We start from the raw sequence: 17,089 nt of genomic DNA on the forward strand, positions 1-17,089 counted from the left end.
GCAGAGAAGTAAAAACATCTCCAGAATATACCCCACAAAATACTTTGCAAGGACCTATAAACTGCAACTTTAGCAGAATTCACATATCTAACCAAAAATCATCTCCAGCAAAAATACCTCCCAAGTTTTGATATGCAGTTCTATCTGTTAAATCTCTCTGTTACCAATACTGTTTACTCTGAGTCAAAAACATGCATTTTTGATTTCACAAGATTAATGTAATAACTTGGTTTAGGCTGTTAATGCATTCAAAGCTTTCAGACACACAGGAGACTAAGACGGCATCAAGAGCATACAGATGCATTTGGAGGGGATATTTTTTATGCAAAATAAACTACAGATTCCCTAATACATGTCTGCAGCGGGGACTACACTGAAATAAGAGCTTACTAGGGTGTGTTAGGGCTGGAAGAGATGGCTTCCAAGCCCATTTATGGTTTCTAAGCACTACCATATACCATATAATATAAATAACACCAAAGAAAACCCCTAAAACCCTGTCAAGTAAGTGACAAAACATGCATTCTAGGAAAGCAGTATTCAGTTCTCAAAAGTGAGACCCAGCCCCTACAAAACAATGATAAATAAAATGTGTACATTATGTGCAGATAACAGAATAGAAATACGCTGTATTTGTCAGCAGAAGAGCTCAGTCCAGCTGATGCATCAAACTGCAGCTCCAGAGACAATGGTTCTTTTAGTGCCTCAGATCCAGAGAAATGCAAAAAATGGGTCTGTGTTGACCTGTTCTATCAATAATGTTATTGAGTTACACCTAGGTTTTTAGTAGCCACCAAAAGGAGCTGTATGGTTTCAGAAATAAGGCATTGTAGAAGTTGGCCCATGCTCAGTTTCTCAATGCTTTCCACTCTCAAGAACGTTCTTAACAAAACACAGCAGTTGCCGCAAAAAGCCGTATCAACCATTGTCTTCTACAAAAACCTCTCCGTGCCCACATCTAAAGACAACAACATGCAATAAAGTGCCACGAAATGCCATGTCTTCCATCAAAGCTTCAGGAATGTGACTCAGCAGTCGCAGGAGCAGTTTTGGACACTGCAACCCCTCCACCCTGCCTATGTCCTTTACAGCAGAGGTCCCAGAAGAGCAAAACTGTCCCCACCCCACCAGCTCTGGCTTGCCCTGGCTTCAACAGAAACAGCTCCAACACCAATTCAGCAGCCTTGCCACACAGATGTGAGAGCCTCCCTGTGTCTGGGCCAAATTTGCTGTTTTGGTTGGGGTTTTTTAATCATGAATTTCTGTGGTGCTCACCCCACGAAAACTCTTCACCCTTTGACAACATAATTGCTCTGTCAGTTTATCTCTTTGCTCGTGTTTTCAAGGGGGAGTTGTCACCTTGACTGTGACAATCCCCTTCTGCACCTCCAATGTGCTTCAACAGAGCAGGTCCCACTTTGCACAGCTGGAGCAGAGCTTGCTTCAAACCAGAGTCAACAAGGGAAGGCACCCGGGGATCAGCTCTCTGGCCCTGATGGACAAACTATTTCCAGTGGACAAAAATGAAACCTACTGTGTGAATAATTGAGTCAATCCTGCTGCTTTTTTAGTGGTTACTTCACCCGTATGTGGAGAAATTAGGCGTGCTAGAAAACCATTCATCCTAGGTGTGTAAGAGAAATTATAGTCTCACCGCAGACCATTTGATTTAATTTACAGCTTGCTTGCACGTTTAAATCCTGAAAAATGCCTTCAGTATCCAAAACATTTATAATTAAAATAAGTTACTTCAGAAGTTCAGAATAATCTATAAACTCAGAAAATTTCAGTTTTTCTCATTAAGGGAAAAAATAACTTCTATGCTGATAATATACTTCAGTTTCTTTATTGCACGGCTCAGTGTTATAAATTAGACTTTGATAATAACAGCAAATCAGAATAAAACCTAAGATTATATGGGTTTTCTTCCTTTACATGTGAAAACTTGACTTTGTAGTTATTCTTACTTTCCTCCTAAAGGTTATTTGTACAGGGTTAAGCTACACCAGCAAAACTGATCTGGAACAGACAAAATGTATTCTCCAAACATGAACATTTTAATACAATATATATATTATTTCATTAATCCTTTTATATAAAAGCTTCTGTCCAACCTGAAAAACTAATTAAATGAGTAAAGGCAGTAGTTTCATTGCAAACATTCATACCATACACAGCAGACTCATGAGGATGCTAGAGTGCACTCAAATGTATCTCAGAGTTTAGTTAACATCCATGTGTATCAGACCTTCAGGGCATGGACAGTGCTCGCTTTTTGGAGTAACTCCCAACAGCAGATGTCAGAGTGCTTTTCAATTTGTGGATGACAAAATGACAGAGTACTGACGTGCGTTACCTATACTACCATATGCATAAAATGGTAGAAGTCCAAGAAAAATCTAGATCTCCTAACTCACCAGAATCCCATTACACAGGGATTGAGGGACTTTGAAGAAAATTCAGGTATGTATTGTACAAGATAAAAAATCACCAGCAATCCTGTTCGAAATAAACCATCTAAGGCAGACAGCATTGAATCTGAATTTCTCCCAGTAACCGTATTAAACAGGGCGAATTTCAGTCTTTCCATAAGCTCAAAAGACAGAGAAGGTAATTTTTCCAACCTTCCCCAGCTGTCATCACAGTCCCCATCCCAGAGCCGCGCCAGAACCCCGCTGCACGACAGTGACAGCGAGCACTTGTTGGGGCCAAAGCTGGCAGGTGGTATTTTCAGGAGCAATGGTGCAAGACCTGCAGCTAGGAAGTGAAACCCTCAGGCTCATAAACGGCTCTCAGTTAAGACAATGGAGCCCTCATTAATATAATTGGTCTCATACCAGCTGCTAAAATATTAACTCACTGCATTTAGAAGTCAACACCATTTCTATTAGTTAAGGAGTGCTTTGCTCACCTCTATTTTTGCTCTAGCATAGAAGAAAAGGGGGAAAATAGTCTGTGTCATATACTCTGCCTCCCGTTAGTGAATGTCATGCTAGAGTTCATTTTTCACAACAGATGAAGAATGAAGGTAGGTAGTCTTTGAAAACAGCTGCTCCTGAGGACTCAAAAGGAAAATAATTTGGAGGGCAATGCTCACATCATTCACTCGGAGCGATGGATTTACGTCCTCCGACCTGCATGAGATCCACAGAGCGAGTATGACTCCATCCCAAGATGAAATCTGAGGTGGAAGACACATTTAAAATGTGAAAAAACCCTGCAGTAATACCACTGGAAAAATAATTATTACCCTTCAGGAAATCACTCAGTTTTCAGCCTGTCTGCTTCAACTGCAGAAAATTAAATTTCCCCTTTCTAATGATGCTGTCTTTGAGTACAGACCAAAAAAATAAATGAGCATGAGGCCTATGTGACCATGGAGCAGGAAGAGGGTCTGCACCTGTCCGTTTAGCATCTCTGGTAATGGGAGGAAAAAACCAGCGTTGAACACCACAACCCAGATCACAAGCTCTTTGCTCGCTCTCAGGGGTGAGCAATTAGTTGTCCATCCCACTCACTGATTCTGTTCATGTTCACTGGGGTCAGGAAAAAGAGCTTTGCATTGGCTACCAAGTGTTCTTTTTCCACGAGATATATCCCCATCTATCTATATATCTTTATTTACACTTTTCTTTGAAGCCTTTAAACCCTGAGGATGAACTGGATTGTTCTATAAGTGGATGCTGTTCTCTGATTTTAGAAGTGGTCCTTCCCCTGTCTACACGTAATTCCATCTTGCTTTCAGTCCTGCATGGCTTTAGGACTCATCTCAATTCTTTTAACTTGCCTAAAGATGAATATATATTTAAGCCACTGTTTAAAGTGTCTTTAATGATAGTACAGTTCATAATAATATAACTGTCCTTTCCATAAAATGTACTTTCATCCTTTAGAAAATTTAGTAAGCCTATTAATTATTTTCTTAAAGACTGAATTTCAAAATGTCACTGCTGACATTTAAAGCTCATAAAAAATGTAAGTCTAACTTATCTGTGAGAAACGAGTCTATACAGTCTATTTTAAGATGAAAATATTTATCAAGGAAGACAGTTGCCAATTATGAATACAAACCGAAACACAGCCACTTACAGCAAGTTGCTGTTTTTTTTTATCTTTTACATACCAAGGGCATATTTCTCCCCAGCACAGTGGTGCACAAAATAAGTGACATCTGGTGGCTATATGCTGTAATATAATAAGGCGTCTCATTTCAGTGCTGTTAACCAATCCCATTTTTAAGTTTACTGCCTCTTAGTAAAGCTTTTTAGATGTTTTATTTATTTATTTTGACACAGATACTTCTGAGACTCCTAGGCATCACAGTCCCTATGCATGGTGACAACTGCTCTTATCTAATTAAAGTGGGATTGTCATATTCACATCAGGAAAAACATGATCCCAAAAAGAAATTAGCAAGGCATAACAAAACAGCTCTAAGATTTAACTGGGCAACACCAGTGAGACTCGTACAGAGCCAGGCTGTAAGAAAAGGCTGCCCAGAATTTTGCAAAGGAAATCCTTCAAGCACTCAAAGTAATTAATATCAACTCAGGTTTCTCTGAATTGTTTTTCATTAGATTTTAACTAAACAAAAAAGAAACAGCTGCAATTTTCATTCTGAGCTTAGCAGCATCCTGGTGACTAAAAATGCTACAAATTTGAAACAGCCTTTCCACTTCTCATACCTTACTGATCCTCAGCGATGGTCACATCTAATCCAGCCAAGCCTTCTGCACCTAAAACTGCACTCCAGCAATAAAGCAATTATAACTCCTACAGTCCAGAAATAAAGTTGTCTTTCAGAAAGCTATAAGCCTCTCTTGGATAATTAATAAATACACTGTCAGTCAGCTACAGTTAAAATTACAAAATTGCTAGCACTGCAATTCCAAGGCTTGTAACACCAATTTCTTCAGTAATAAGTATTTATGGAAAAAAATCTCTAAGCACTATCTAACAGAAATTAGAGGAAATATAAACAGACTCTAAATATTTATCAGCAGAGGAAGTTCAAAAATATCCCTGCAAAAATAAAGCGGATGGCAGGCTAAATCCAGAGCCATTGAGTGTTCTTCGAAGGATGTGCTAGGAGGAACTTCTTTTTCAGTTTGACATCGCTAAATCAAATTAATTCCTTCCTCCTATTCTATTGCTACATAAAAATCCTTGATGCCCAAAGGACAAAGCTAAAAATGTCCCTAAAACCATGCCTGAGTGCTGCACTTGATGCAAAATAATGCCCCAACTCCTACCCACACAATGCAGTAATGTAATACTTTAATAAAGAGTTAGACTTTGGGGCTTTCCATCAATTTTAAGGCCTAAATATCCTTAACACGAATGTCCAGCTGCACGGTCAGCTTCCCTTAACACTGAAATGGGCACATGTCTGCAGTATCTCAATAAAAAGGGACCTCTGGGATAACACAACTACTGATATATTCTTTCAAAGAGAAATATTATTTCCTTTTCACATACCCTCAACCCCACCAGATATTATCTTCACCTTAAGAATTCCTGGCTGAACTATAGAACATATGCACAGAAAAGTACAGCAGAATGACTTTAGCTCCAGTCACTCATCAAGAAGAAAACTTTTTAAGACCCCATTTCATTTATTTTTTTAAATCCTGGCATGCTGAAGTCAGCAGGAAGACATTTCATTGACTTTAATGAAGCCAGAGGTTCATCCTGAGAATTGCCGTTTGGAATGAACACAGCATTTATATTATCTCATTTGAAACCCTCATTTTTTTGTTAAATGCAACTTAATGATATTCGCTATTTCAGAATTATTTGTTATCTTTAAAAATACACAAAGAAGGTTATTAAAAATACTGCAGTGTAAAATTTTTAGTGATTATAGTTGGGATATTCTTGTTCCAGTAACGGGCAAGTATTTTTAATGTACAAATATACATTGTCATAAAGTTTCAGCTCATTTCCTAATACTGAAAAGTTTTAGAATCTACAAATTGTAATAGTCCAACAAAAATTACATGCTTACCTGTATTTTCACAGTACATTTTTAGTGGTTTTTTTCCATTTATTATCCAGTGTACTAGTACAGCAAGATAATAAACTGGAAAACTGGAGAGATTACTACACCCACTTAATGGGTACCATTGAAAGAAAAAGCTATCAAAACTCAGCAGAAGCTTTTTATGCATTCCGCTGTATTACACCAGAATGAGTTGTTGCAACCTTGTAACTCAGATATCAAACAATAAGAATACTCAATTTTTAAAGCTGTATACAGAAATAAGAAGCAGGTGATTTGAAGTCATCTAAGAAGGATATTTTTACCCAAAGAATTACTGACATCTTTTTTTAAAAAAAAAAAAAAAAAAAAGAAGAAGTAGTGGGGACTTAGGCTAAAAGTTCTCACTGTGAAGTACCAGAGTGTTACAGCAGACCGCTGCTTCGGTTTACCAGCCTTACCACTACAGCCACACACTTCATGAAGCAGAGAACTCTGAACTTCTCTAAAACAACCAGAAAACATTTTCAGTGCCCACAAGCTGGAGGAGCCAGATTCTGGTCCCCCTTACACCAGTGAAAACCAAGGGCTGAATTACTCTTGATCTACCCTAATGCAAGAGAAATCCACGTGGGATTTCCATGGATACCAACATATATTCCATTTTACTACGCTGTGTATTTTTAATTTTGCTGGTCTGCTTAGCAAGGTTCAAAAATGTTCTCTGAAGAGTTAAACACCTCAGTATTTAAAATAGCCTGATGTTAGACAAATGAATTTTTCCTCTTTCCTATAATGAGAGGCATGAGCTTAGGTTCTGCTGTTCCCTTCTGTTCACCTCTCACATCTCATTTCTTGTTGAAACTGTTTTAAAGCTGGTATAAATAGCTTTGCAAAGTAATTCTAATACTAAATGTCAAGAGCGATAGTGGTTTCATTCTGATTTATCCTTATCTGTTCCTCAGGCAAGTTAATCCTCAACCTGAGATACTGTTTTCATAGCTCTATAATTTATAAAATTTTTCATCTAAATTATTTACTTTATGAATGGCTCCAAGGAGTTGCTCAGGGCATAAAGCTGTAATACTCAATAGTGAAGTGCTCAAGAACATCTTTTTGTCTTTTTAAATGAAAAGACCACCACTGTATCTCATGTTGTCATTTCTATAACGCACAGCAGTGTTTTTACCCAGTATTTTTACCCAACCTCTGCACTTGTCTAGAGCTCCTGGGAGCCACAAAACAAGCAAAGAGTCCCTGATCCTTCACAACAGCACAGTGTGAACCCATATTCCTTCAGGGAGCTAAACTGTCATCAGCTCTGTATGGGCTCAAAACCTGATGAACACATGCAACCTGCTCCTCTTCCACTTCAACAAAGCAGCATCCAACATCTCTTCCAGAAATGGCCCCAGGAAACTTCCTCAGGCTTCAGCAATCAAGCCAGAAGGATTCACTGTACAGCAGGAGCCCTAGAAATGCACTAACCAGGGACTGAAGATGGAAGAGGAGCACAACCACTAGCCTAACATGGTGAAAGAGATCTATGAAGAGCTGTGTTTTTAGAGTGTTCCTTGAAAATTCTAGAAATTTCAGCTTCATCGCCATTTAACTTAATATTAACAATATCTATTTAACATTATCTATTTAATATCTATTAAATAGGGGCAACCTGTGCCAGTGTCTCACCACCCTCACAGGAAAAAATGTCTTCCTTATATCTAATGGAAATCTACCCTCTGTCAGTTTAAAATCATTACCCGTCGTCCTATCCCTACACCCCTGATCAAGAGTCCCTCCCCCCTTTTCCTATAGCCCCTTTAAGTACTGGAAGGCTGCTCTAAGGCTGAACACCCCCAACTCTCTCAGCCTGTCCTCACAGGGGAACTGCTCCAGCCCCTGAGCATCTTCATGGCCTCCTCTGGCCCCGCTCGAGCAGGTCCGTGACCTTCTGATGTTGATGCCCCCAGAGCTGGACACAGCACTTCAGGGGGGTCTCACGAGAGCAGAGCAGAGGGGGAGAATCCCCTCCCTCGCCCTGCTGCCCACACTGCTCTGGATGCAGCCCAGCACACGGTTGGCTTTCTGGGCTGCCAGCACACGTTGCTGGCTCACAGTCAGTTTTCCATCCACTGATACCCCCAAGTCCTTCTCCTTGGGGCTGCTCTCCATCCACTCCTCACCCAGCCTGGATTTGTGCTTGGGATTGCCCCGACCCATGGGCAGGACCTTGCTCTTGGCCTTGTTGAACTCCATGAGGTTTGCACGTCCCACCTCTCCAACCTGTCCAGGTCCCTCTGGATGGCACATCCCTTCCCTCCAGCGTGTCACTGCACCACACAGCTCGGTGTCGTTGGTGAACTTGCTGAGGGTGCCTCGATCCCACTGTCCATCTCACTGACAAAGACGTTGAACAGCACTGGTCCCAACACCCACCCCTGAGGACGCCACTCGTCACTGCTCTCCACTTGAATATCAAGCTGCTGACCCCAACTCTTTGAGTGTGACCATCCAGCCTTACCCACCGAGTGGTCTGTCCATCAAATCCATGTCTCTCCAATTTAGAGACAAGGATGTCATGTGGGATAGTGCCAAAAGCTTTGCACAAGTCCAGGTAGATGACGTCAGTTGGTCTTCCCTTATCCACCAACACTGTAACCCTGTTGTAGAAGGCCACCGAATTTGTCAGGCACAATTTTCCCTTAGTGAAGTCATGTTGACTGTCACAAATAACCTCCTTATTTTCCACGTGCCCTAGCATAGTTTCTGGGAGGATCCACTCCATGATCTTGCTGGGCACAGAGGTGAGACTGACTGGCTTGTAGTTCCCCAGTTCTTCCTTTTTTCCCTTTTTAAAAATGGGGGTTATGTTATCCCTTTTTCAGACAGTGGGAACTTCACCAGACTGCTACAACTTCTCAGATACGATGGATAGTGGCTTAGCCACTTCATCTGCCAGTTCCCTCAGGACCCACAGATGCATCCCATCAGGTCCCATGGACGTGTGCACCTTCAAGTCCCTTAGATGGTCTTGAACCTGATCTTCTCCTCCAGTGGGAGGTTCTTCCTTCTCCCAATCCACACCTTTACCTTCTGTGTCTTGGGTGGGGTGGCTGGAGCACTTGCCAGTGCAGACTGAGGAAAAAAAGTCATTGAGTACCTCGACCTTCTTCACATCCAGGTGACCAAGTCTCACTTTTCCTTCCAGAGAGGGCCCACATTTTTCCTCATCTTCCTTTTATCACCAACATACCTGTAAGAGCTCTTCTCATTGCCCTTGACATCCCTGACCAGATTTAATTCTCTCAGGGCTTTGGCCTTCCTAACCTGACTCCTGGCTGCTCGGACAGTTGCTCTGTATTCCTACCAGGCTACCCGTCCTTGCTTCCACCCTCTGTAGGCTTCCTTTTTATGTTTGAGATTGTCCAGGATCTCCTTGTTCATCCATGCAGGCCTCCTGATGGTCTTACCTAACTTCCTCTTTCTCCCTCAGAAGACAAATTTCTCAACTAACAAGTAGCCAAAATTGAAGAGGCTGGAAAGGAATATTAGATAAGCCATATGATGGACGTGCAAAGAAGTGTTGTTTTTAAGACCTGTTAAAGAATTTTCAGGAGATGAATGTCCCCTGTGAAGAGCTGGCCCTGCAGGCAAACCCGTCTCATTACGTGATATACACTCCTAATAATCCCTTAACTATCCTCCAGTTCCTCCCATTTCTAGCTTTACACAGTCCAACCTCCTGGCTGTACCAGTCAGAGTCCTCCTTCTTTGGATTAATAAATTCTGGCACTCATAGGCCATTATAGCCTAGCTTAGGCACAGCGAGGTTAACACTGAGCTCTTACATTCTCTTCAAATCATGTGCAAAACCTTCCAGAATCCTGAGGTCTCTTCTAGTTTTTGGTAAATCACTACTATTTTGGTGCCAGATCTAAAGCACTTTAATTAAGTGCTTTTTTCCCCATACTGCTACAAGACCTGAACTTTAACTGAGCATGTAGAGCACATAAGGACATTATCATCTTCAGTCATCTGAAACCATCCAATATTGCAAACTCACATCTAACGTGATGCCCACTTTCATAGCACTCCTTCAACATTACCATCTACTAGGCTTCTTTAACCCACTAAGTACACATGTTGTAGATAAACCTTTATTATTTTTCATATATATCTTACAGAAGTTTTGTATTTTTTTCAAGCAATCTTTTTTTCTCTGTACGTCTTTGAACCTCACATTTTACCTTCATTCTTTTTGTTTGATCTCACAGTTCTTCCCAGTTAAAACTCACCTGTACCACAATGACTACTGTTATTTGAAAAAAATATCATTCCCTATATTCCATGCAAACCTGAGAAGTTACCAGGTCTAACTTAAACTTGGCAGATTTAAGCCATGCACCAACATATGCAAAAAAATAATAATACAAAAGTCTTTTTCAATCTCATCAGCTTTTCTAATTTTATGGTAAGATAGCAGGGTACATTCACCCACACTGAATATCAAGGGTTTTTTACAGGAAAAATATCTCCTTGTGAAATATATTTTTCCCTACTGGAGGGCGTGAAGCAAATGAAAAATGTCAGTTTTAGTATTTTGCTATTTAGGTACAGATCTGCACCTTGTACAGTGAGGAGTGACCTACCTTAGATACAGAGTTGGCATAAAAAACCACACTTATTTATAAAATATATACTTGGTGAGTCCAAATGATTGCACAGTAAGTTTTAGAACTGTGTATATTTTGTAGTGCTTGGTATATAAAAGAATAAAAGCCTGTGTCACTTCCCTACCTCTCCATCACCACATTTCTCCACAGGACTGTTCATTTCAAAGGAAACTCATTACACAGAAGGCAGGCACCTTGGCAGCCAAGTGCCTTTCACCATCCCTAACATCGCAGGGCCTTTAGCTGCTTTCTGCAAACCAAGGGAGGAAGGTTTGCTGTACCAGGAGCTCCAAAAATGTGTCTAGAGTTGGGTTAGTTTATGTGTTCTACCTCATTTCTGGCAAATTCATAAGGAAACCAGCAGGCTCACCACTGTAGAGATTTGGAAAACATGTATTTCAGCCAGTTCATGCTATTGTGGGAATTTTAAGAAGCTGGATCTGGGAATGGGAAGCGGCAGGGCAATGGGTTGGGGCTGGTGAGTCCATGACCTCCCACGTGCTGCCACAGGGGGACAGAGGTGGAGCACTGGGACAGAACCATGGACCACTCACTCCTATTCACATTCATCATCACATCTGGCCTCCTGCCACCACCACAGCTGCCTTGTCATTGCCATCAGCCACCAGTACCCAACTGGACATCATTTTTCTTTCTGTGTCTTCTCGCTAGGTATCAGGCGCATCACCTGGTTATCTCTTCTTCCAGAGGATGCCACGCTCCTTAAAACTAGTGCTTACAAGCCACGTTCAACAGCTGCTGCAAACCAGGTGTAACATAAATTAATAAATATTCCATGGCAAAGCTACATTAACTGCTTGCCCCTAAAGTGCTGTTTAGTGGCATGTCAGGCACAGCTGTGTAATCAAAGGATTACAGTGCTGCCATTGCAACACGCCTGCCGCACTCCAGCTCCTCGGTAGCTTTCCTGTCTCCCTCGCAAGTAAAAACCAAATCAAGCAACCGGGACAGAACTGCAATCATGTCTTTCAGCCTGGGAAACACAAATGAAAAGGACGCACGGACAAACAGCCAGTGTGACTATATAACACACTTTCTGTTAGAATCATAGACAACCCTACGTATTTTGAAGGGAATGGGTCAACAATGCTATATGCAATTAGCTAATTTTAGTGAAATTGCAGTATAAGTGGAGATTGGTGTAATTCAGGCTGCTTTGAGATAAGAACTTGTAGAAGCTTACAGATCCCTTCTCCTCGTGTGAATAGCTGTATTTAGACTCCAAATCTGGCACCGCACTTCGTCAGCAAGAAAAACAGTGCACTTCACTAAAACACATAAATAAATAAGAAATACTAATTTGTGGGCGAAAGCAGTGAGAAAAGTGCTCTCTTATTGGAAATCTATCCTGTTTTTCCACTGCACTTTGGATTCTTCCAGTTGAGCAACATAACCCCAGCCAAGGAGTATGGTGGGAATTCAGAGGTATCCCTCACCATGCAGAGTACAGAGGAAAATAGGTGGGTTAAGGGAGGAATTGAAGCCTGAAGACAGCAATTAAGGAGCCTGGTTCAAACCAGGGTACAGCTCCTGCAGACTCTATCAGACACTGGAAACAGGGTGATTCACATCACCCAAGTCTCTGGAATGATTTAACAGCATGTTTCCTTGGAGTTTTTGATTTTGGGATATACAGACGTGAAGGATGTAGTAACTGTAAGAGTAATTAAGAGTTAGGAGGGAGAGGGAGCATATTGGCACCTGTTTAAGTGGTGGCTTTCTTCACCTGAATGATGTATCTGTACTGAAAGAGAAATACAGTTAGATGATCTAACTTCCTGAATCAATATGTCATTTAAGCAAGATCTGACCGCTGCTGCTAGCTTATCTCTAGAGAAAGTATATTGGAATGTAATGGTAACACAACGCTGAGTTACGACTTCCTAAAATTTTGCTCCCATGAACATATGAGAAAGCACTCAGACTAGGAAAAGTAGTTAATAACAAGAAGGATTCCCTTCCTAGTCAGCAGAAGAATTTGATAAGAAATCCTTATTGGGGGGTGGAGGGATTGTAGTATCATGGTTAGAAATACCTCATGAACTTTGGAAGAGTTTGCTGTTGTCCACCTAACAACTTGATCATAAATATATACCAATACTTTAAGAGAGACTTTAGTATCGGGACACAGTCTGTCTTTAAAAACATGTGTGACACTGAAGTCACCTGGGCTATCAACATAATCTTTGCCCACTGAAACTCCTGGTTCTCATAGAGTTCCTGCCACAGGTTGCTTAAAATAATGTTAAAATATAAGCAGTATCTTATTGGCATCTCTATGATTTTGCCTACATAATCCCATCCTTGCTAATGCTGCTAGTGGACTACATAACTTCATCCTTCCACTTCAACCACATGAAATAATTCAAATACAAGAATCTGCTTCAACCTTCTCTTTTATACAGTTTCCAGATACCTACTTTTAGTTTAGCAACAAAGATAAAATCCATTACTGTCTTCCATTGCATTAGTGGAATTAAGTGTTTTGTCATGTAAATCTCCATTGTTTCATCATGTTCCTCTTACAAACCACCAAATAAAACACTCTGAATTTGAGATTAGTCCTCCTATTAAAAAATCTGAGCCATAAAACTATTTTGTTATTGATTTCAGAACTGCATGGTGACTGCACTTACAGACACAGGATTTGAGTGCCATTTAAAAAAAAAAAGGCCGGGTGGGGGGAAGGTAGTTTCACTACTAAATCGTCATACAAGTAGTTCCCTCTTTTCTGCATTCACATTGATTTTCTTTCTTTTGGCATGTGAAGAGCCAGATGAATCCTTTGACTCCATGCCCAAGAGTGAAATGCTACCAGCAGCAGCAGAGGAGCTCTCAGGGCAAGAGACTTGGGACAACATTTTAATCACCGACAAAAAAAAAGCTTCAGGGCAAATTCCATTTGTATTTACTGTTTATAAGTGAGTGTGTATATATTTATATGTGTGTATGTCTGCCTGTATATAAAATACATATATAAACGTATATAAATAGCATAGATATAAATACCTATGAATAGCTTATATATATGTTGTGACCTCTTATTGATGGAAATTTCCCGTTTTGCCAGAGATCAAGTAGTCCCCAGCTAGTATCAAGCGCAGTGCTGTTCAATTAGGCATTTGTTTACGCAAACAAGCGCATATGATTTTCAGTTAAACCTTAAAAATATTTACTCTTCATGAGCAGTTGCAGCTAACTTTGAGTTTTAATCTGCAATCTGCTCCGCTGACTACTCTGCTTTTTTTAGTCACAAAATACAAAAGGCACGTGTTTGTTCTACAGGAGATGATAATGATCTTTTGTCTGGCTAACAATTCAAGAAGTGAAACCATTCTTATGTCATATGCAAGCAAATCAATATGAAGAGAACTTTAGGCCATAGAAGCATATAATTAAAAAACAAAACAAAACAAATACATTTCCATACCTGAAAGTTTGGTAGGTGTTTAGATGCACCATCCTAGAAATACTACCATCTATTAACCTACAAATCTAGCTGTGCCTGAGAAAGCCAATTCATTGCAGAATACGGCTGTAGTATTACAATGAAGCAGCACGGAAAAAAAAAAAATCCACAAAACAACAAAAAACCAAACCCGTATATGACACCAAAGTTCAGCTGGTGAATTGTTGCTTAACAGACTCTGACCATAATAACCCGTCACTGAACCTTGACTGCATTCTCAGCAAAAGCATGCTATGAAGCTATTTTTAACAGCCAACAGCTTGCATTTAAGAAATACCCCTCTTCACCTAAAAATATGCATCAGTGAATGGCAACATCCATCCACGGCTTAATTCTAGGCTGGATGCGCTGACGGAATTAAATGAATCTTTCGGAGAAAGCCGCTTTACAAGTGTCTTCTCTCTCAAACCACCGTAAAACCAGCGCAATTAGCCAATGAGCAGTTCTCCGGCGGCAGCAGGGATCTGCCCAACACAGGCAGCCCGGCGAGATGACAGCAAATTGCAATATCTTTGTCATCATTCCGTCCTCCTCGGAGCACTCACCTGCCCAGAGGCACGGTTTAAAAGTGCCCCTGCCCTTTCTCCCGCCGCGAAGCACCGAGGGATGCTGCACCCAGTGCCCCAACCCGCACCCCCGGGACCCCCCCGCGGAGGAGGAGAAGGAGGAAGGGGGGGGGGGGGGGGGGGCTCTCCCGACTCCCCCGTTTCCTGGGGAAGCACCGTCAGCTTTCACTCTGGAGTAAGGGGGGGGGGGGGGGGGGGGGGGGGCGACCCGGCGGTATCTCCGCACCCCCACCGCGCCCCGGGGGCTCCGTTCCGCCGCGCCGAGCCGCACCGCCCGCCGTGCCGACTGCCCGCCCAACTTCCCGCAAAGTCCCGCAGCCTCTAAACTTGGGGAGCCGCGGCCCGGGGAACCCCCAAATCCCCCCTCCACATCCCCATCCTCATCTCGGCGCACCTACCTCCGCCAGTTCTGCCCCGCTCCGCGCTCGCTCGTCCTCCCGTCCGCGCCCGCCGCCTCCGCCGGCTCTGCCCTGCGGGGAGGGGGGGGGGGGGGGGGGGGCGGAGGAGGAGGAGGAGGAGGAGGAGGAGGGGGAGGAGGAGGAAGAGGGAGGGAGCAGCCCCGCGCCGCTCCCCAGCCGCGCTGCGCAGCCCGGGGGGCGGTGTGCTGCCGCTCGGCTCGGCCCCGCCGGCTCCGCGGGGGCGGGGGGTCCCCAGCGGCCCCCCCTGGAAAAAACGGGGGGTGGGAGGTGGGATTGGGCAGAGCCGCCCAGCTGCCGGGGGCTCCGCGGAGGATGGGGAGAGGACCCCCCCACACACACACCCCCCAACCCCGGTCCCGGCAGCACCAGGTGCCGTCTGGGCTGGCTGGGCAGGTTTTGGGAAGAGATGGGCCTTTTCCGAGCGAGCCTGGCGGAAATGTCGAGCTGTCCCAAGCGACCGGTGTTTCGGGGGAACCAGCATCCCACATTGCGGTGGGGGCAGTCAGAGGTCAACGCGAGGACACCCACCGCTCTGGGCGCTGCCAAGTCTCCATCACTTGAGCGAGTCCGACTTTCCTGCTGCGTGCCCTGCAGATCCCGCGCGGCGTCCACCGCCCTGGTCCAATTTTGAAATGTCAGCAGCACAAACGTCAGCTGAGAAGCCAAAATCTTCCACTCAGTGAGCGCAAGGTTCATTCTCAGCCAAGAAGATCCTACCATACACACCTAAATATATATCTAAGTAAAAGTCTAGCCTACCAAGTCATCCAGGTGATACACGCACACACCTCCTGCGACGAGGCGGTGTGCGCAGGCTCAGGTGAAGGTTTAAGGCAGCGTTTGCAAAGCTGGTGGTATCAGAAGTTGTTGTGCAGCTGCAGCTGCGTGCAGCTGGCCAAGGTGCGTGTGAGCACACGGGAGGAGGAAAGCTCTTCGTGTTTCCCTCCTAACGCTAAGTGAACCCACTGCTGGGCTGAGATCTGCCTCTTTAATACTCAGCAACGTTATTTCTAAGAAGTTGAGGTGATGAAGCATGAGCTAAATATGAAAGAACAGTAAATACTGTATTTTAGTATTTCCCTTCATGATCAAGTCCATCTTAGGTTATAACTTTCAGAAGCATCTAAAACTTACAAAAATTTGTGGGAATCGGCTTTGCAGTGAAACCATGCGTAACTTAATAGTAAAATGCAAACCAGAAGCCTCCAAATTACACAGCTATGATTGGGAGTCAAACAGTTTAAGGCTTTCAAATGGGTGATTATACACATGTAAGACCACATCAAAATGACTAAGAGCCTGACTTAAAAATCACACACGCACAAGTTCCCTACAGCACAGTGTGTGTACCTCTGTTCAGGTCACATCTGATTCTCACCCAATTCGTAGCTAAAAAAATCTCACAGAAGAAAATACCTGACTGGGTGAAACCTGTGATTTATAAAGTATTCATGCATATTCAGTGTTTCTGGTCTGGTTTAAATATGCTGCCCTCCAAGGCCTTGTTAGGCCTCCTGCGATGCTCTGTATAGCAATTATGCTTAACCATATTTCTTCATAATTATGCTCCCTTCCTTTTTATGTATTTAAAAAAAAAATCAAAGAAACTGTCATGAAAACAAGATCTTAATTCTCTGGGGAAGTCTCTGTTCACACTATTCCTCACCAACCATCAGCTGGAGTAAGTATCTTGATGGTGGGATCTAACTGTGGTAGCTCAAACTTCCAGGCACTCCATAAAGGTTGTGTCTACCCATCTCATGGACACTTACAACCTATCTTCAACATTACCTGGTGAGATGGGGAGGAAAATACAAAATTTTATGGCATAATAAATTACTGTCCAGGAACTAATTGTGTTACCATGATCAATGAGAGTCAGAAGAAGAACAGTCAAATTAAATAATCTAAAAAATCTAAAAACTAAAAGTAGACTTTAATTCTCACTATGCAAGATGTGC

At 42.6% G+C, this 17,089-nt stretch overlaps 1 protein-coding gene across 3 annotated transcripts in view; it reads right to left on the bottom strand.

Annotated features, from left to right (window-relative positions):
• Positions 1-15,702, bottom strand: part of CHST15 (carbohydrate sulfotransferase 15) — a 54,255-nt gene extending 38,553 nt beyond the window's left edge. The window contains exon 1 of one of the 3 annotated variants that reach the window (XM_074875494.1): positions 15,657-15,702. The gene's annotated coding sequence lies outside the window, so the exon portion shown is untranslated. Of the gene's footprint in view, positions 1-3,097; positions 3,115-15,107; positions 15,185-15,656 lie in introns of those variants that run through there. The other 2 variants (XM_074875492.1, XM_074875495.1) reach the window with 2 other exon arrangements.
• Positions 15,703-17,089: the final 1,387 nt, after the last annotated feature.

The sequence above is a fragment of the Strix uralensis genome, chromosome 7 (assembly GCF_047716275.1).
Source record: "Strix uralensis isolate ZFMK-TIS-50842 chromosome 7, bStrUra1, whole genome shotgun sequence".
In the NCBI taxonomy this organism is placed as follows: domain Eukaryota; kingdom Metazoa; phylum Chordata; class Aves; order Strigiformes; family Strigidae; genus Strix; species Strix uralensis.